Below are 20,689 nucleotides of genomic sequence, written 5' to 3' on the forward strand. Positions count from 1 at the left end.
GACAGCACAAATGGGGGAGGGTCAGAGAGAGAGGGAGACACAGAATCTGAAACAGGCTCCAGGCTCTGAGCTAGCTGTCAGCACAGAGCCCGATGCGGGGCTCAAACCCACAAAACGTGAGATCATGACCTGAGCCGAAGTCAGACGCTTAACCGACTGAGCCACCCAGGCGCCCCTTGTTGTTGTTGTTGTTGTTTTTTAATACATCAGTGCATCCCATGCCTCCATGTTCCATGGTTTTCAGGTCCTCTCAACTAAGATGTCAGAGGTGGGATCTGAGGTGGTGACTGCTGGTGTGACCCACTCAGGGGATAGGAATCAGAGTTACTGTGATGTAGACAAAGAAATAACTCCCCCATGTATAGCTTCCCCACCCAGCTGGTCACTTGGTGTTGATTCCTGTCACCATGGTGATGAGGCCAGAACCAACCATTTAATTCCAAGAGCTACCTGCCAGCCCAACAAACAACCACAGCATCCAGAATAATTCTCTACCTGGGGTCAGACACTGGCAATCAAAAGTATCAAACATTATTGGAAAGATAAGGAATAACATACTCGTAACTGCTCCGCTATGGGGCTGCTGAGGTCCATCCTGTGGTTGGATAGAACCCTATGAACAAAGAACTTGCAGCAGAAATGCTTGGTATGTTTTTGGGGATACATGAGATGATACTGGGCCACACAAGAACAAACTATGTCAATAGTTATATAATGCTTATTTGAATGTTACCATAAAATACCTCTGTTCGTTTATAAATGGTATATGAAAGCACCTTTTTTTTTTAATAGTTTATTGTCAAATTAGTTTCCACATAACACTCAGTGCTCATCCCCACAAGTGTCCTCCTCCATGCCCATCCCCCCCTCCCCCCACATCCATCAGTCCTCAGTTTTTGTCAGCATTCAAGAGTCTCTCATGGTTTGCTTCTCTCCCTTTCCCCCACCATTTCTGCCCTTCTTCTCCCCCTTGTTCCTCCGTCAAGTTCCTCCTAATCCTCCTATACGTGCAAACATATGATATTTGTCCTTCTCTGCCTGACTTATTTCGCTCAGCATAACACCCTCAAGGTCCATCCATGTTGCTACACATGGCCAGATTTCATTGTGAAAGCACCTTTAAAAATAAATTCTTTAATTCTGCATTGGCAGTGTTATTGAAACCTTTTTTGTTTGTTTGTTTGTTTCTTATGAGCACTAAAATTTACCCAAATTTGTACTGTCAGGGTATTCCCGGGTGTCTGGGTGTATATGTTTAAGCAACAGTGTTTATTGTGCAATCTTGTTCTGCTGCTACAATTTAGAAACAGATTAAGAAGAGCAGTGCACATACATGATTACTGTAAATGTATATACAGACGCTTGTCCATGACTGCTTTTCATCTTCTCGACCACAAATGAATTTTCTTGTTTGTGCACTGGAATGATTCAGGAGTAAGTGACTATAATGGGATATATCCACAGAAAGGGACAATTAACCATCTTACAGGGATTTTTAGTATGCAAATACATTTCTAACTCTATATATTTGGGGAATCTTGTTCTCTACAAAGTTGGGAAAGTTGCCATTGGGATTTAGTAAAATAAAAAAAAATTCTTGTTAGGAGTAAAAAAAAATATTTTGAAAGTGAGTTTAAGAAAAATATAAAGAAAATAATTGTCCATGGCCAATATGTAACTATGGGATGTAAGCAGCTAAAGTATGAACAGTTTGGCCTCAGAATTTAAGGGTCAGAGGTCCGCAGTGAGTGAGGTTACTACTGTGGGCATGGAAGACAGTTACCTTAGCCAATTCAGGAATGTGGCACATGAGGCAGCGGTGCTGGGGAAGGGAGCACTGAAGGGACTGGGAACATAGACAGGAAGCAGGATAACTATAAGGAAGGAGGGAAGGAAGGAAGGAGGGAAGGAGGGAGGGAAGAAGGAAGGAGGGAGGAAGGGAGGGAGGGAGGGAGGGAGGGAGGAAGGAAGGAAGGAAGGAAGGAAGGAAGGAAGGAAGGAAGGAAGGAAGGAATGGAGAAGTTAACTGCTCTCTCTCCTTTCCTGGGGCCCCACCCAGCTCAGGTAGGGGACGTGAGGGAAGGCAGTTGGTGGTGGTATCCCCGGCATCCAAGTACAAGGCTGGCAGTGAGGACACATTCTCCCTAAGGAACAGCGGGGCCAAGTACATGTGCTTCAAAGGATTATTAACATAACAGAGTTATTAATGTATGAGAAGTGGGGAAAAGGCAAAGCTGAATTTTTCTGAAGTTCCACATTTATTTTCTTTTAATATTTCTTTTAAATATTTATTTAATATAATAATAAAATTATATTTTAATTTTTTTAATGTTTTATTTATTTCTGAGAGAGAGAGAGAGAGCAGGGCCAGAGAGAGAGGGAGACACAGAATCTGAAACAGGTTCCAGGCTCTGAGCTGGCAGTCAGCACAGAGCCCAACACGGGGCTTGAACCCACGAACAGCAAGATCATGACCTGAGCCGAAGTCGGACACTTAACTGTCTGAGCCACCAGGCACCCCAGAAGCTCCACATTTTAAAATATGAAAAACACGGTTTCTGCTCATTGAAAAGCAAAGCAAAGATAATCCAAATTTTAAAAGTGGCAGTGACATGACTGCCACTAGGGAGTGGAGGACAGAGAGAATCTTCTATCCCAGAGCCAGTCATTCGCCTATGTAACATCTGCAGAAGCACATTTCTAACACTTCTGAGGGAAGGCAATGAGCAAGGGCGAGAAGATTAAGTCCCTGAATCCCCTCGAGGCAGATCGCATATTATTTTGTGCAAAGAGCCCAGGCAATCTGTGTCCTTCAGGAAAGGAGGCATGGAAAGTGGGTTGTGGAACAACCAAACCAAAACACAATGTTCATTTTCAACACCAGTGTCTTCAGTAAAATCTTCACCCTACCCTCCAAATCTTACACCTCTGACTGTGTTAATCACTGAAACATTACTGTCTTTTATCAGACTTCCAGACTTTATCAGTTGTTTAAATATGATGTTCTTGGGGAGCCTGGGTGGCTCAGTTGGTTAAGCATCTGACTCTTGGTTTTGGCTCAGGTCATGATCTCATGGTTCATGGAGCTCGAGCCCCACTTTGGGCTCTGAGTTGGCAGCATGGGGCCTGCTTGCGATTCTCTGCATCCCTCTCTCTCTTCTCTGCCTCTCTCTCTAATAAATATTTTTAAATAAATAAATATGATGTTCTTGAACCTTTTTTTAATAAAAAGCAGTTAATTATGCAGATGATAACACCTAGACATCTTTTCCCCAGAAAACCAGTAGTTCAGTAACAAACTCAAGGGCCCTTAGGCTCTGACTCGCCTCTCTCAGGCTTTGTGAATGGAGTAGGATGGAGTGAGTATCAGGAGACATTTTTCAACTGCCAGCTTTCTCATGAGTCTGAGAAGACTTTATGTCCTGAAGAAGTGGATCAGGAGCCATTTTCTCAATTCCCACATGGCCATGAGCTGTGAGTGGGAGAGGTGCTACCCTGGGCTGAAGGTTGAGTTCCGTTTCACTACTGTCCATGGGGACAGATGGGCGGACAGGTGGCCTCTGAGGTCAAGAGGACAGTCTGAGTGAACGGGCCACTGATGATCAGGTAGTGTGGCTTCCATGATCCCTGGCAGTCTTCGGAAGTTTATAAGTTAGGAAAAATATAGGAATTCAGCATCACATGCACACACACAAATGATAGAAACTTTATTCCCAAAGACATTCCCTACTACCTTCTACACAAAGGTTCCATGAGCTAGTGTTGGATTCAGAAAGAAAACGGGGCAACATTAAATTCTATTACTCAGGATAGAAAAGGGAGTGGCATATTCCAGAGAGAGAGCTACCTACCATGTGCTAACATACAGGCCACCAAATAAAAAGACCACATGTTATAAAGTACACTCGTCCCTAACACTTTTCTGGACATAATTTGATTTTTTTCCATGCTCAAAAGACAGTTTAGGACCCACAGATCCTTAAGGCCACTATTAAACTCAACAAGTTAAAACTCTACTGACAAGTACCCTGGTGTCTTTGAATAGTGGTTTCTGGCTAATAGAATCCTGGAACAACACTACACTTTTACTTTGCTTCCAAAGACCCTTGAGCTCCTTTGAAAAATTAAGTTGGGGGGAAAATTTATAACAGAGAAAAATATGTACATGTTTAGAATATAACTACCAAACTTTAGGTGTTCAGTAAATGTAAATTACTAAGTGAAAACAGAGGAATTGAGTCTATGTAGAATATATTACTATGGAATTTACTTAATTTTCTTGAGTCATGTACCACGTAATAATATAGTCATGATTTCTCTGTGACTGTAATTAAAATAATATAAAATAAAGTGCAACACTTGCCATTAAAACCTTTTTGTTTAATGTTTATTTTTATTTTTGAAAGAGAGACAGCGAAAGAGAAAGAGCATGCATGAGGGGTAGGCTGGGGGAGAGGGGGACAGAGCATTTGAAGTGGGCTCTGAAGAGAGCCCCCAGTGCAGGGCTCAAACTCAAAAACTGTGAAATCATGACCTGAGCCGAAGTCAAGACACTTAACCGACTATGCCATCCAGGCGCCCCAAAACCTATAACCTTAACTAAGGATTCCGAAACATGAATGTTTATGTAAGTAAATACACTGAGAAAATAAAAAGCTCACAGAGTCAATGGGTCAATCCTGTTGAGAAAGAAGCCTGCACCTTTACTTATTAGTCCCTGTGAATGGGACTGAGAGTCTAGTAATTCTTCATTGCATTGCAGGATGATGCAGAACAGAATCCAACCCATGAAATTCTCTAACCAAAAACCAGGATCCTATGTCAAGACTCCTGAATAACTTCTCCAACTAGGCCTGGGAGTGCTCAAGGCAGGAAGGAGGAGGTGCAATCAATCCTCAGAGGTGAGCAGGGAACAGAGCTGAGGTTAGAGGTCCAGCTCAGTGCTCCAAAGCACTTGCTCTCTGGCCTCTGTTTGGCCCAGAGGAGGGAACTAAGCACTGCCTGAGGTCCCATGATTCCAGCTGTATCTGTGGGACGGAAGCCAGAGTAAATAGGAGCAGTCACATTACCCAGATCATGCTAATTTCTCTTGCTTAGTATATGAAAGTCTCCCTTGGTGATGTCTTCCCATCCCCATCGGTCTCTGGAGAAGGGGGTATAAGGACATAGGGTCTGTTTGGGCTACAGTGACAATCAACATGCAGAGAGGGTTATGGATTCATCCCCCAATTTAGCCTAGATTCAAAGAAGGAAATAACCCACATATCTAGCCTCATCAGGGAAAAACAAACAAAACAAAACTCTGCAGGGACTTTGACAACCAAATTGAAGTGGCAGCTAACCACGAAGAGACATCATTCTGAGAGGCTTGGAACAGAGCTTTGTGACCTCAGGGTAGTATCAGCACCTTGGGGATCAGCAAGTATTTCTAGAATTCAGTAGCTATGTCTCACCCTATAAATTCACTGGGAAGTTGGTGTGGTGTACAGATCTTTGTCCTTCCTCTTTTCCACTCAGTGACTGACTAGGTTTAGTGGCTGTGACTGACTCAAGATGGAACTTTTTTTTTCTTAAAGTTTATTTACTTATTTTGGGAGACAGAGAGAGTGTGAGTGGGGGAGGGACAGAGAAAGAGAGAGTATCTCAAGCAGTCTCCACACTATCAGCACAGAGCACATGTGGGGCTCAGTCTCATGAACCGTGAGATCATGACCTGAGCAGAAATCAAGAGGCAGATGCTTAACCGACTGAGCCATCCAGGCGCCCCAAGATGGAACTTCTTGATGTCTTCTAGTACTGATGCCCAACTGTGCCACAAGCTGGATCCAGTTCTCCAGAGAGCTCTGGGTTCACCATGGTGAGTCGTGGGTCTCCTCTGAGCCTCAGTTTCCTAACCTATAAAAGACATTTTCTGATTTGGAAACTTAAAAGTGCTACTGTTGGCCCCACTAGTATTATTCAGAAGTACTGATTCTGATGCAAGGAAAAACGATCAGATTTAGTCAAAGTGTAGTGAGGAACAAAGGAATGTTGAAAATGAAAACAATGAACTAAGAAAGGAAAAGAGGGGATGAAGACGGAGCAGACAGAACCCCCTTGTGGCTCTGGGTGGACACTAGGAGGATTCCCAATGGCGGTGATGCCCGCAGGCTCAGAGACTTCTTATCACATTCCCAAGCATTTAATTCAATCCAAGAAGAATCTTTGGCATCTCTTGTGTTCCAAGCACTTGGTTCTATGGGAGATGCCAAAGAGAGATTGTAAGAAAATAGTTAATTCTCCAAATTTATCTAATGGATCTTCCAAACTCCTCTATGAAGAATGTATCCTTACTATTTTCCCCACTTCATAGATGAATAAGACTGCGGTTTAGACACTTAAGTGACTGTGTTCAAGGACCTGGAGCCAGAACTCAATCCCAGGTTTAACTGATCCCAGTGTCTGTACCTTTAACCTCCATCCAAAAAGGCAGTGTCCATGGCAAAGACAAATCTTGACCATGGCTGCCTCTGAGTGCCAACTCTGTTACACACCCAGTCACTGCCCCCTTCAAACTCCTCCCCACCATTGCCCCAGTCCTTGCACCTGCCTACACCAGACCCCTTGCAGGCAACAGAGTCTATTATCCAAAGTCTTTGATGGCTTGCCCACAGGAGCTGACCCCAAATATGGAAGGCAGCCCAGTTTGGGAAAAATAGAATGAGACAAAGGTTCTTGTTCTAGCCACCTGGATGGCGCTCTTTCTCTCCCTTTCACACACCTTCTTCTGGAGACCATCTCGAACACACCTTCTCCAGTTGACCCTTAAGTACCCCCTAGGGCCTCAGTTTCCAGGAAGTCTCTGTCTTCAGTCGTTAAGCCCACCACTGAATCCCAAGCTCCCTACCATACTCTTGGGGTTTTGCCTTCTAAGGTGACCTGAGAATAAAGCCAGAACCAGCCCTAACAGTGTGGACTCAACCTGGCCTGGTAATTTTGAAAGGCTGGGTTCTGAGCAGAGAAAGCTCCTCCCAAAGTTCCTGACACAGCAGCTGTGTGTCACGGCACTTGGCCAGGCCCCCTGACCATGCTGACCACAGACTTCTCTCCTGCTCACTGTTGCAGGGACCCTGGTGCACACACAAAGGAGGCAGCTCCTTAGGGCACTGGGAACATCATTTAACCTCAGAGGCAAGACAAACAGCTGGCTGGTAAAGCTAGTAAAAATGCTACCTACCCTTAAGATCCTGCCAAAAATACTCCAAACCCTACATTTAGGTTTGGTTAAACCATATACACATAGTCCCACAAGCCACTAAAATGTGATAGCCAAATTCTGTGTCCAGCATCCTAGGCTGGCTGCCTCTGGAATTTCTTTTTCTTTTGTTTCAACTGCAAATAACTCTTTTTCCTTTTCAGTCCCCTTTCCCACTGCTTTGGAAAGCCAGGCTCAGTCAAAAGTCCGCCAGGGAGCTTCTGCTTGTTAAATGTCAACCCCTGCTGTGTGGGTAGGAAGAGAATTATTGGTGACTCGAGTGCAGGTGCTTCCTGGAGTCCCTGGTCAGTGAGACATTTTGATCAATGAATCAGGACTGATCACTGGCCCTGATTTGCCTGCCCTCAGTAGTCATTAATTACAAGCAAACAAGCGAATCATTAGTAGGTAATTTCTTGCTGCAGAGCCTTGAGCCTTGCAGTGGAGACAGTGTGCTGACACATGGGTTCAACCAGAAGGCCAGGCTAGGTCTGCCATTCTTCAAAGAGGGGAGGACCCCAGGAATATCACGCTGCCTTGATGTAACCCAGCGCACTTTCTGTCTGCTAAGGTGGTGTTCATGTTGAATCATAAACTCTGTGATTCCACTCAGTGCAGAGCCACAGAGTTGCAGAGCCTTGCACTGGCTGAGCCATGTCCTTAAACTCTGCCCAAGGGTCCTTCCTGATCTCTGAGGTCAGGGGCTGGAGGAAATACCTCAGCAGAAGAGTTCTTATTGTCCAGAACATTTCAGCAAGGTATGGGTTCTGTCCTCACAGAAGGTAAAAACAATCTCCAAATGGGAGAGAAGTAAGACTGCCCAGGCTTGCTTGCTTGCTTGCTTCATTCATTCATTCATTCATTCATTCATTCATTCATTCATTCAAGTAACATCTGTTGAACACCTATTATGTGCCTGCCATTTGCTAGGCACTAAGGTACAGGGAGATTAGTAACTGACAATTTAATTTCAATTAGGAATATAAAGTTTCAACTATCATGAACACAAGAAGATGCTCTCTTGGACTTGAAGTACCTGTGAAGGGAGGGAAGAAGTAGGAGGGAAACAGGAAATAAGTACAGGAAAAACTGGTAAGACAGAAAGCCCAGAAAAGCTGGGGTGGGCGTGAGGGACCAACATGTGTTGGTGCAATTCAAGAAGGATAGTGGGGCTAGAGGGGAGAAAAGGAGGGGTGTGCTGAGAGAGGTGAGGTGTAGAGGGAAGTGCCAAACCATGCATGCCAGGTAGACCAAGTGGGCCAGGTGGGCCAGGTTAGAAGTGTTGCCCTGGAGCGCCTGGGTGGCTCAGTTGGTTAAGCATCAGACTCTTGGTTTTGGCTCACGTCATAATCTCACAGTTGGTGAGTCTGAGCCTCGTGTTGGGCTCTGTGCTTTGCGTGGAGCCTGCTTGGGATTCTCTCTCTCTCTCTCTCTCTCTCTCTCTCTCTCTCAATCTCTCTCTCTCTGTGCCTCCCCCACTCATGATCTTTCTCTCTCAAAATAAATAAATAAGCATAAAATAAAAGAAGTGTTGCCCTTTACCCTTGGAGCAATGGGAAGTCATTTATGCATTTTTCAAATGGGGAGCATGATGACCTTCAATGTGCAGAAGGATCACTCTGGCCATTGTGTGGAAAGAGCACTGGAAGGGATTGAAGCCATGAGGCCTACAGCACAGTCCAAGTGACAGAAAAAAGTGCTTGGCGGTCCTGTGGAGGACCTGTAGCCAGATTTGAGAGCTCGTGAGGAGATAAAGCCCCAGTGACCACTAGTGGATGACACAGGGTGTTAGGGAGAGGCTGGCTTTAGGAGGACATCGAAGTTTCTGTCTTCAGCAATTGGTGGGTGCACAGAGAGAGAGTGCACCTCTGGCCTGGTCCAGGAGGAGGACCATGTCAGGGGGACTGTCAAGGGGTCAGTTTGGACATGTGGAGTATAGCTTCCCAGGAGGGCGTGACAGACAGGTGTAGAACTCAGAGAAGATATGTGAAGGCAAGAGCAAATACAACAGGGCTTAGTGCCCTCTCCAGAGAAGAAGGTCATGTGGGAAGGTCACCCAGTGAACACGCGCTGGCCATCTCTGGGTGGACCAAAATGCTGCCTTGACTTTTCAGACTTCTCCAGTGAGCTCCCTTGGAGATTCTCCTCACTATCCCACTAACACCACTTACCCCAACTCAGACCTAATCCGTTCTCTCCTATCTCAGAGCCACCTACTAGGTTTTCATTCTGTATCCACCTTATGAACTGGCAGGGCCTCTAAATCCCCAGGCACCCAACTGAAAAATCAGAGTTGGCTCAAATTTTCCTGACCCTTGATGCCCTCACCCCAGACCTAGCTCTCTCAGCCCCTCCCCTCTATCCCTACCAGGTTCTTTTCATATTGGTTGGATGGATTTTCAGTAAGGTGTGAAGCCAGATCTCCTGGTTTCTCATTCTGACTCCACATCTTACCAGCTGGGCAATGTTGGGCCTCAATTTCCTCATCTAACATTGTGACTATTGCCACCTATACTTCATAGAGTTGTGTGAAGCTAAACACTAATGTATATAAAGTACTAAAACAAGTGCCCAGCACATAGTAACTGTTCAATAAATCCTATCATTTTAATATCTCTTTTCACATACTTAGTGCACACTTACAGATAAAATGTGGCCATGTCATACTTTCTCCTGAGAGTGTTGCCTCAAATATATGTTTCTTCCTGGATTGGCCCCTCCTCACAGGCAGGGGCTATTTCTCATTCATATTTGACTCCCAAACTCTCCTTACAAAGCCTGAATGTGCTCTATAAATGACTGCTCTGTCAGTAAATATACAGCAACAAGAGATTTTACAAGTCCTAGCATATAGTAAGAAGTGGGAAAGGCAAGCATTTTGAATGTTCCATCAAGAACCCAAAGTATTTTCACTTCTAGGGTTTTGATGGTTTCCTGTCTCACATTCAGGTCCTTTATCCATTTTGAGTTTATTTTTGTGCATCAAAACCCTAGAAGAGAAAGCAGGAAAACCCTCCTTGACCTCAACCACAGCAATTTCTTACTTGACACATCCCCAAAGGCAAGGGAATCAAGAGCAAAAATGAACTACTGCGACCTCATCAAGATAAAAAGCTTCTGCATGGCAAAGGAAACAATCAAGAAAACTAATAGGCAACTGATGGAATGGGAAAAGGTAGCTGCAAATGACATATCAGACAAATGGCTAGTATCCAGAATCTATAAGGAACTCACCAAACTCCACACCTGAAAAATAAATAATCNGATGCTGAGAACAAACTGAGAGCTGGTAGGGGTGGGGGAGAAGGGAAAGGGGGTGATGGGCATCGGGGGAGGGCACTTGTTGGGATGAGCACTGGGTGTTATATGGAAACCAACTTGACAATAAACTATTTAAGAAAAAAAAAAAGAACCCAAAGTATTTTCAGATGCTTTTTATTAAACAGGGTAGTCAATATTCAGTTGTTGAATTTTACTGGATTATTCTTACATTACTAAATTCAGCTGTGCTGTGTCAAAGCCTTCCAGAAGAGCACCAGAGCCCTAGTGCCAGGAAAGATAGGTCTCCCATGACACAAATGTTCCTAAACAATAAATGTAGCTCTCAGATTGAGTCCACTAACCCAGGGAGCTCAGGTAAGCTGACGTTCCTCTTGGGAACCTTTCCTTCTCCAAGACCCACATGCAACTGAGTGTGAGGTCTATAGAATGTTCTGGACTCTCTGTGAGTAGGGGCTTAGGAGCTAAGTGGACTAGCTGTCTGACAAAGGCACAGAACCAAGTCTAGAGCTAAGGACTCCACCACCTATCTGCTAGGTGACCTACCAAGCAGTTCCTAATGAGGCAGTACAATAGTGTATCTCAAACTGGGCACCATATTTTTTTCTTTTTGAAAAAAGCAGAATTCAGGAAGCTGTGTGTCCAATGATGTAATATGGTTCCCAAGGCAACATTGCTAAGGTGTGTGAAAATGAATTTGGGAGGTGAAAAGTCTTGTGGGGAGTAAAGCACAGCCTTCCATGAATAATCATTCCATAGACTCATCAGTGATTAGAACCCTTGTCTAGTCTCAAATTCCCGAATGAGAAAATGGGCCCAGAGAGGGGAAATGACTTTCCCTAGCTCACTAATCTTAAGGCCAGACACTCATGCTTCCTATCTCCTAGTAACTGCAACTTCTTGAGGCATATTTTTGGAGACACCTTATCACAGTGCACTGAGCAAATTTCAGTCTGAAACAATCAACAAAAGACAAGTATGGTAATGGCACCATTAATGGCTAAAATGTTTTTGAACTTCCTTAGCCAGAGAAAGCTCTTTATATGCATTTTGCAGTTTTGGCAACCATGATATGAGTGTGTACCACAACTGTCCTTGTTTTTCTGAGGGGAGAATTGAATCCAACAGAGTTTGGGCTGCTTGCCCCAGTCCACGAAGCAAGCAGGTATGGAAGCCAAAGCCCCTTAGAATTTTCCTTGAAGATCCTCAAAACCTGAGTGTAGCTCGTGCCCATTAACATCCCAGCTGTGCACCCTGAGCACTTATAGTCCTCAAGGAAGAACCTGAGAATCTCCACCCGAAGGCTGTCTCCCATTATGCAGTTGGGACAGTGGAACAGACTGGAGAGCTGAGGGTTAATGCCCCAGGGACAGCCTCAGCCAATGACAGTTGGGAGCTGCAGGTTAAAAACCACCTCCCAGAGCTCTCCAGTGGGACTGAACCCAACTGGTCGTTGACACGCCTTGTACTGATTTCCTTCCCTTCCTATCTCACTTCCCCACTGCTCTTCCTGAGTTCACCTCCCAGGCCTCCTGCACTTGCATCTTAGCCCAGGGTCTGCTCCTTGGGGAACCCATGCTAAGACTGAGAGAAAGGAATAGGAACATTCTCTGTTCATATCTGTGAGAACGGAGAGCAAAGGAGCCATTTGAAACACATAAAAGAGATGTCAGGAAAGCCAGTCAGGAGGTGGTGGTCCACAAACATAGATGTGGAACAATTAGAAAGCCAAGAAGAGTTGTGCACAAAATGGACAAGAGTGAAAGACTCTGGCAACAAGCAGTTAACCTGAGGTCCTACCTGAAGTCAGTCGTTCCTGAGGAAGGCGCTTATACCCATCAGATGCTGGCAAGAAAGGAAGCTCCATGTGCAGTTATGTTAGCCATTGAATAATGAGGCAACCCAAGCTCTGACCCTCCCTGGACTCTGATCTCTCCACTCAGGGATAGCCAGTCAGTGAACCTGGCCTGGGCCTGTTAGAAGCCTAGGGAATGCCACATCATCCTCAGAAGACTAAAACATGTTCCAAGACAGCAGAATGGTTTTCTTTTTTTTTTTTAATGTTTTTATTTATTTCTAGGAGAGAGAGAGAGAGACAGCGTGAGCAGGGGAGGGTCAGAGAGAGAGAGGGAGTCACAGACTGAAACAGGCTCGAGGCTCTGAGCTGGCAGTCAGCACAGAGCCCGACGCGGGGCTCAAACCCACGAACCGTGAGATCATGACCCGAGCGAAAGTCAGACGCTTAACCGACTAAGCCACCCAGGCGCCCCAGCAGAGTGGTTTTCTAAAGGAGGAAGCAGAATGTTCTACAGCCAGGGAATCAACAGTGCTTTGCTTCCTAAGGATATTTGGTGCTGGCAACCAAGGCCACCTGTTCCCTCAACCAGCCAACAGGAGTTGATTGTGCCAGGCACGGGGCTATGTCCGGGGACACAGATCAACTTGGTTTAGTTCTCACACTCAAGACACTCATGGTTTACAGTTCCTTGTCACACAATGGGAATGACCTGGTAAGTCTGAACTTATCCATGGACAGCTCTTACAGAGCATAAAAGCTCTAGAGCAACTCGCTGCCCTGCTGGTGGAAATGTTCACCCTTACCCCAACTGGGCTAAGAAATGCAGCTGGTCGCTCTGAGTGCAGTCACATTTGGGGCACACTGTAGCTTTCTGAGCCTGACTTGTCAAGCAACAGTGGATCAAGGGCTGTGGTCCTTTCATTTCCCCTCTAAAACATCTTTGAAATTAAAGTTCAGAAATGCTTTCCAATGAAGAAGGGGGTGTACCTGAACCCAAAGGATATTCTCCACATCACATATAAGAAAAAGTCATGGCATAAAAGATCATGCCAGGAAGAACAGTAGCAATACATTTTGTCAGCTGATTTACAGACCTGAATCGGGCCAGAAGGCCACTTCTGAAATAAAAATAGAGTCCTAAAGATGCATCTGTTGTTATGGAAAATCGATAAGGCCCTGAGCCTGTACTTCATTTCTCCCAGGAGTGGGAGGAGGGGTGTGTCATTTATCAAATGCAGGAAGGCTGGGACAGCATCAGAGGCAGCCATACAAGGTCATCCCCTGGCTCCTGATGCTGACGGACAATCTCTGGATTCAGATCACTAAATGAAATCCCAACAAATAATCAAGATGACAGATGGCAATAAACGAGAATGACTGAGGACTTCTTGCTGACCTCATGGATGGGATTCCTGAAGGCCTTCCAAGGGAGGGAATTAATATCCAGAGACCTGGGCATTCTGTTTCTCTAGGGTTTTTTTTTTTTTTTATTCTTGCTAAAGGCTGTCTCTTGTGAAAATACAATCACATTATTTCATTTACTTCCAAAATCTTCAAAGTGCAATATTAGTAGTTTAATTTTTTTGGCATCAAGTCTAAATGGCTTTACACTACACAGATTATATACAGTATGCATACAGTACAGAGTGTATGCAGAGTTTATACTTTATTCATGGATCAGGCTGGCAAATGGGAGAAACTGTCAGAGAAGAATATAATCAAGCCATTTGCCTTGATTCTGATGTCACAGACACTTGATTTTTAGGCATGTGGCATGGGATACTCTCCTCACAGGCAAGACCACCTTGGCCAAGGGGAAACTGACCTGTTGGCTGAAGACACTTTCTGATGCAAGAACTATGTCACCTGTATAATTCTTAACTCTGACTTAAGCATTGCTTTTTCCCTGCAGAGTCCTTTTAGCACAGACACAATACTGTACAAGAGAAACTGTAACTCAAAAATACTTCCAGGTGATTAATTTATCTGCTATTTAAATTCCTTTCTATGGATTTTACTTGCCTTCAACTGAACTGGCAATCTGTTCTCTGAAGGTCCCTCCAGATGCAAACACCTGTGTCGTTCTCCTGCATTTGTCATTTCTGCCAAAGGCAGCAACACCCACACGGGTTCAGGACAGAAGGTCTGGAACCGTTTGGCCTCCTCATGCTTCCCCAGCCCATGTCCAGCCAGCTTCCTGTCAAACTTCTTCTTTCCACTGGGTCTCCTTTACCTCAGCACCATAGGGGGCAGCTCCTTGGGAGGCCCACCTGGTTGTATCATCACAAGCACGTTTTTCCAACCAAAAACCTTCCTTTTTCAATCTTCCCTGCTCACTTCCACCCACATAAGAACCCTCAACTCAACTGCCAACTGAGTGGGGACCACAGTGCTTACCACAGTGTTCTATATACTCCATGGGTGTGTGCCCCGGTCCATGCCCCAGCAGACGCCCTGGGGCCTCATCCACAGAAAGGAAAGGAGCAATTACCTGGCACTGTCATTTCTGCCTAACTCAGTTCCTAAAATCCTGCATAGTGCCCAGAAGAGTCGAACAGAGAAAAGGAGGATTAACTGCTGGCATCCCTCCTCTAGGAGCTGCCTTTGGAACTCTTTGTGCTCTGGGTTCCCACAAGTGGACGATGACAGCCCTGGTTGCTCCTTTCTTCTTGCTGTGAAGGCCACTCACTCTCCCCTGCGTTTCCCTCTTCCTCTGAAGCTGCCGTCTGCAAGCATCTCCCAAGCCCTCTCCAGCAGCATGTTAACAGAATTCTACATATTTTGGGTAACACCCCTGTATCGCATCTGTGTTTTGCAAAGATTTTCTCCCAGTCTGTGGCTTGTCTTTTTATTCTCTTAATGGTGTCTTTCAACAAGTCCAAGTTTTTCATTTTAATAAAGCTAACTTCCCATCTTCTGCTTTTCATGGAGGGTGCTTTTGGAGTCCTATCTGAAATTAGCACCAAACCCAAAGCTGCTTAGATTTTCTCCCATGTTACCTTCTAGGAGTTAAAGTTTTGCATTTTACATTCAGGCTCCTGTTTCATATTGCACAGCGGGAAAAAGCGAAGTCATTTGCTAAGCAGTAGGAACAGCAGGACTGCCTTTTTCCATCTTTAATCAAGACTAGGATTTGCATCTGAGGCAAGCTCAGACTTATTATTAACCGCTAGCATCTTGGATTTATAGCAATTGCTCCTCAAAAAGAGGCTCTGGGGGCATTCACATAACCAGCTGCAACTGCAGCAAGAAAGAGCATGGAAGGAAGGGCAGACGGCTCCCACTTTCCTGTCTGTGAGTGGCTGGCTTGGGTCTGGGAAAGCGGGAGGAGAGCAGGGAGGGTTTTTTGTTTGTTTGTTTTTGGTTTTTTTTTATTACTTTAATTTTTATTTATTTTTTAATAGTTTATTGTCAAGTTGGTTTCCATATAACACCCAGTGCTCATCCCAACAAGTGCCCTCCTCCATGCCCATCACCCCCCTTCCCCTCTCCCTCACCCCATCTGCCCTCAGTTGGGTTTTATATATACAGTGACATGGGCTCTAACTTGAGTCTTCTCAAGTAGTTTACCAATTTCCCCATGCACTTTGCTAAAAATCCTTCCCTTCTGCCTTGGTCAAGCCTGTTCCCTTTGTTAGAGACAAGGCTCATGTCCTGATAGTAGTTTCTGGCAATGTTCTGTGTAGCACTCGTCTGTCTGGTTTAATGCTATAGCGCTCACAAAATGTAAAACACATTTTAGTATAGAGGAGAGGAAAAATGTTCCTTTATTGCTCTCCTTCAAAATATTTTAGGTCTTCAGGTAAATCCAAAAATAGATCCTATAGATTTTTAAATTAAATTGGAAAGATGATTTAAAAATAAGCTTCTGTCATCTATCCAAGAACATCTACTTTAAAAAATATTTTAATATATATTTAGATACATATTGTAGTTTTCTATATAGAGGAGTGCACTGTCAAAATCAATCCTTTTAATATGCTATATTACCAATTTTTATTGTTATTATTCAAATAAAAGACTCAGTGTATCTTTTAACTAGTCACTGTGAATATTTGGGAAAGCTATTGATTTTTGCAAGTATACCCTGTGTCTGCCTACTTAAAACTTTCTTACTAATTTTAAGAGATTATCAATAAATTCTTATGATTTTTTAGTTATGAAATTATATTATCTGCAAATCACATGCATCATTCTATTGATAATAGCTATTCACCCAACCTTTTATTTTTTTCAGCAGGACCTTTTATTTTTTTATTATTATTTTTTTTTTNTCAGGTCATGATCTCACAGTTTGTAGGATCGAGACATGCATTGGGCTCTGCACTGACAGTACAGAGCCTGCTTGGAAAGCTCTCTCTGTCTCTCTGTCCCTTTTTGCTTGTGTGTGTGCACTCACATGTGCACTCTCTCAAAATAAATAAATAAACAAAAGCAAGTGTGTAAAATAAAAATGGTCATGGTTATAGATGTGATTTTTATGGATCATGTATGTTTCCTGGTCACCCCCAGGACTCAAGTTGGTGTCTTGTTTTAAAAAGTTTTTAAATGTTTATTTATTTTTAAGAGAGAGAGAGAGAGAGGGAGAGAGACCACAGGGGAAGGGCAGACAGAGAGGGAGACACAGAATCTGAAGCAGGCTTCAGGCTCTGAGCTGTCAGCACAGAGTCCAATGTGGGGCTCCAATTCATGTAGCATGAGATCATGACCTGAGCTGAGGTTGGATGCCTGACTGAGCCACTCAGGTGCCCTGAGAGTCATTTTGACATCAGGGGATGCCCTTCCCTTCAACATCAAAAATTTTTTTTCACATTACTTTTTTCCTTGGAGTTTCATTTCTACAAATATGGCATTGGTAGATAATTCTACTATTAATCAATATTTGCATCACTAAGATAACTCCTACCTCCTCATGAAAACTACTTCTTTAATGTACTGCCAACTTTAGTTAGTATTTTCTTTGGCAGGTCTTAATTTTTAATAGTTTTCTTTTCAGGGTGCTCTCTGTTAGAGTCTAAAATCCAGGCAATGATGAAGTTCTAAGCCACTGGGAAATAAATACTATGCTCCACCATTCTTGGGCTAACCCTGCCTAGGGGCAGTGGGAGAAACCCCTGTGGACTTGGAGGCCTTCTCAATAATCTGAAATCATGTAGCAATCATGTGTTTTGCTTCAGGTCGGTGCCACTAGAGACCACACTGGGAAATTTAGAAGTAGCTGACACCAAATCCACCCCAACTTCAAAAGAAAGCTCGACTCGAGTTGCCATTGCGACTGACAGGCTTTCTGAAGCAAGCTTCTGGGCCTGTGTTGAGTAAGACAAGTAGAAAATCTCCTTAGACAGTTTAATTAAGTTGAGTGACTTTCACTGTTCTGGAAAATAAACCAAACCATTTTGTCTATTAGCAAAAATGACAATTCAGCATTCAGGCAGACTGCTGAATTAATAAAAGTTCATTTAAAAAATCCATCTTTTAATTAGAAGTCTCTGCAGACCCAACCACCGAATTACAGACTGATCTGATTGGAAAGGACAGGGAGAGGTTTGGGGGCCAAGGCCTGCACCAGCCTGGTGCCTCCTGAACGTCCCTGAGGGCAGTTCACTAGGCTCCTCACCAGCATCTGCAGAGGAGATATCAGACCCTCTGTGGAAGTGCCAACAGCCCCCCTGGCAAGGTCTTGTACGGTCTTGTAGATCTTCTAAGACCTACATGGAACTTACTAGAAGGCAGTTAGTAGGGTCAGAGAGGGCTGGTTCAAATCCTGGCTTCCCAGCTCCCTAGCTGCCTGGCCATGGGCGAATGACTCGCTGTATGAGCCTGGAAAGGTGAATAACAGTAGTCCTTACATAGGCCATAGGTCATTATGGGACGAAAGAAGGAAGGCCAGCTGTCATTGGTGTGACTATTACTGCTGCTACTATTATTATTATTTCTCCTTGGCAGACTGGAATAGATTGTGAGTTAGCCATCTAGAGCTCTTGCTTGAGCTAATTCCATAAACTCCACAGCTCCTTTTCTCATCTCTGTAAAATAAATAAATAATATCTGTCTATCTTGTTCTACAGAGTTCTAAGGAATAAGTGTTTTAAGGTCTTGAAGATGAAGAGAGAAAAGAAGAGAAATGATCCCATCATTCTGAAACACAATTCGCTGAGGAAAATATTTTCCCCAAATAGCATCTATATTGAGAATGACATGATTCAATTCCTCAGAACATAGTTCACTTATATACTAACCCTATGATGGTGTAGTGTGCATTCATGATTTTTTAAAGAAAGTGTTGCTTCTGTAGAAAAGGAAATTAATCAATGTACAGAAAACTGCATAAATATCACCTATCAACCAGCCCAAGAATGCACTGGCAGCAAGGCAGGCAGAGGCTGGTTGGCTGACAACACAGGGCATTTACCAAGTCATGGGGTAGGAATTCCTATGCTAATCCAGCCGCAGGGAGCACCTAGGAGAACCCCACAAACCTAGGCTGGAGCAAACAGTTATTATAAAGCCAACTGTTTCAGGATTAGTGAGTTTTCCACTTACACCCAGTGAGTGACAAACTGATTTTAATCCCTCTCTGTAAATTATGACCACTTGGACCTATACAAAAAAACTAAATAAAATCCTGAAGAGTCACATGGATATGAGGCTTCATGTGCTGCTGAATGTATAACTATAGCAAATGCGTAAGTAAAACCCTATCCCACCAAGTCTCAGGAGCAACATCATTGGTTCTGAAAGTGGCAAAACTCAGCTTTGGGGGGCAAGAGATGTGCAGAGAGGCCAGAAGTACTAACACTGGTGCCAGGTGCAGTAGGCCCGCGCAGCCAGGTAGGCCCTTCCCACCCCAACACCAATGTATTGGCCACGGTGGCTGAGTGCTCCATGCAATGGTCCAAAGACCCCCTGTTCCCTCTTCAGCCTTGCTGGGGTTCTTTGGAGTGCTCCCACTGCTGGTGACACCCAGGGCCTCTCTACACGTGTGCAAGTGAAGCTGACGGACAGACCCTGTGAGGGCCTGGGTGGTATATGTCCATAGGCATGAACATGTATGCCCAGGAGGGGATGGTACACCCCATTGTGACTGGCGATGGATGGGAAGATGTCCAGCCACAATCCCTTCCCTCCAGGAGAAAATCCTTCTGTCCTTGGGAGGCCCAGGTGTAGAGGCCTTGATTTCCCCACTTTACAAGGAGTCAGAGATCAGCCTTTTGAGGGACCCCACCATGGTGATTACAATTGTCATGGGGGACTGTCCTCACAGACCTGGTGAAGGAGCGTGTATAACACCCAGAGACTCAAGAGCATAAACAGGCAGAGTGTAGCCTTGTGCATTAAGGGAGGCAATGAGCTCTGGCTTCTAGCTTGGTTTCTGTTTCATTTGGTTTCCTTCCCCACCTATGTAAGTTAAGCTGAGGTGACATCATTGTCACTGTCATCATCAAAAATCTGTTGCAGACCTTCCTCGCAAAGCCAAAGTCCCGCCTCCCATCCCAGGGCAAGCCCAGTGCCTCTAGCAAGGAGAAGGAGATCATTTACATAGACTGAATCTGGACCCACTTTAAATGTGTCCTCAACCTGGAAGCACCTCGTGGGATCCCAGAGATGACTGCCCATGAATATATGATGTGCATGACAGGGGGCCCCATTGCAGATGACAGGCCATCACCTTCTGAGGAATGAATGTATTTTAGCATATGTTGAAAGTTGCACCAAGTCCCTAAATGCTCACCCTACTGACTCCATCCAGGGATTCGTGGACCCCAAATTAAGAAAGACTGCTTTATACGAGAGGAATTTGTAAAGAAACAATAAACTAAATATCTGCAAAACTGAAAATCCCCAAAATTATTTGGTATTTAAAGAAGTACATGGCAAATTCCTCTGTAAAGCAATAATCTCTCTGTCATGCAGAAATTTGCAAACTATTATTTTCATATGTTAAAGTTTCAGATATTGCTCTCTTCAAACGAGCATTTTGAAATTTGGGTATAGGTAGATAAACTTGCTTTATCTGCTCAGTTAAAAAATGTTTGAGGGGGCACCCAAAAATGGGCGACTCGGTTGGTTAAGCGTCCTACTTCAGCTCAGGTTATGATCTCACAGTTCGTGGGTACAAGGCCGGCATTGGGCTCTATGCTGACAGCTCAGAGCCTGGAGCTTGCTTCAGATTCTCTGTCTCCCTCTCTCTCTGCCCCTCCTTCGCTAGTGCTCTGTCTTTTTCTCTCTCAAAAATGAATGAAAACATTAAATTTAAAAAATTTTTTAATTAAAAAATACCAACTGTGGATGGAGCATGCTGTCAGAGATATTACGACACCGAGAGAAGGGGACTTTTCCAACTTTACTGCATATGCTTTCACTTCTTCATCCCACCC

General features: G+C 44.3%; 1 protein-coding gene and 1 long non-coding RNA gene across 3 annotated transcripts in view; one reads left to right on the forward strand and one right to left on the reverse strand.

Annotated features, from left to right (window-relative positions):
- SLC24A3 (solute carrier family 24 member 3) overlaps window positions 1-20,689 on the reverse strand; it is a 491,381-nt gene that overhangs the window by 218,383 nt on the left and 252,309 nt on the right. The window lies entirely within an intron of this gene.
- LOC144220070 (uncharacterized) lies at window positions 426-15,223 on the forward strand. 2 transcript variants are annotated; one of them, XR_013331606.1, is made up of 3 exons: window positions 426-646; window positions 4,763-4,901; window positions 14,907-15,223. It is a non-coding gene; the product is annotated as an uncharacterized LOC144220070 (long non-coding RNA). The 2 variants fall into 2 exon arrangements; XR_013331607.1 differs by lacking the exon at window positions 14,907-15,223 and adding an exon at window positions 5,795-5,871.

This window comes from Crocuta crocuta, unplaced genomic scaffold (genome assembly GCF_008692635.1).
Source record: "Crocuta crocuta isolate KB4526 unplaced genomic scaffold, BGI_CrCroc_1.0 scaffold209, whole genome shotgun sequence".
Classification (NCBI taxonomy): Eukaryota; Metazoa; Chordata; class Mammalia; order Carnivora; family Hyaenidae; genus Crocuta; species Crocuta crocuta.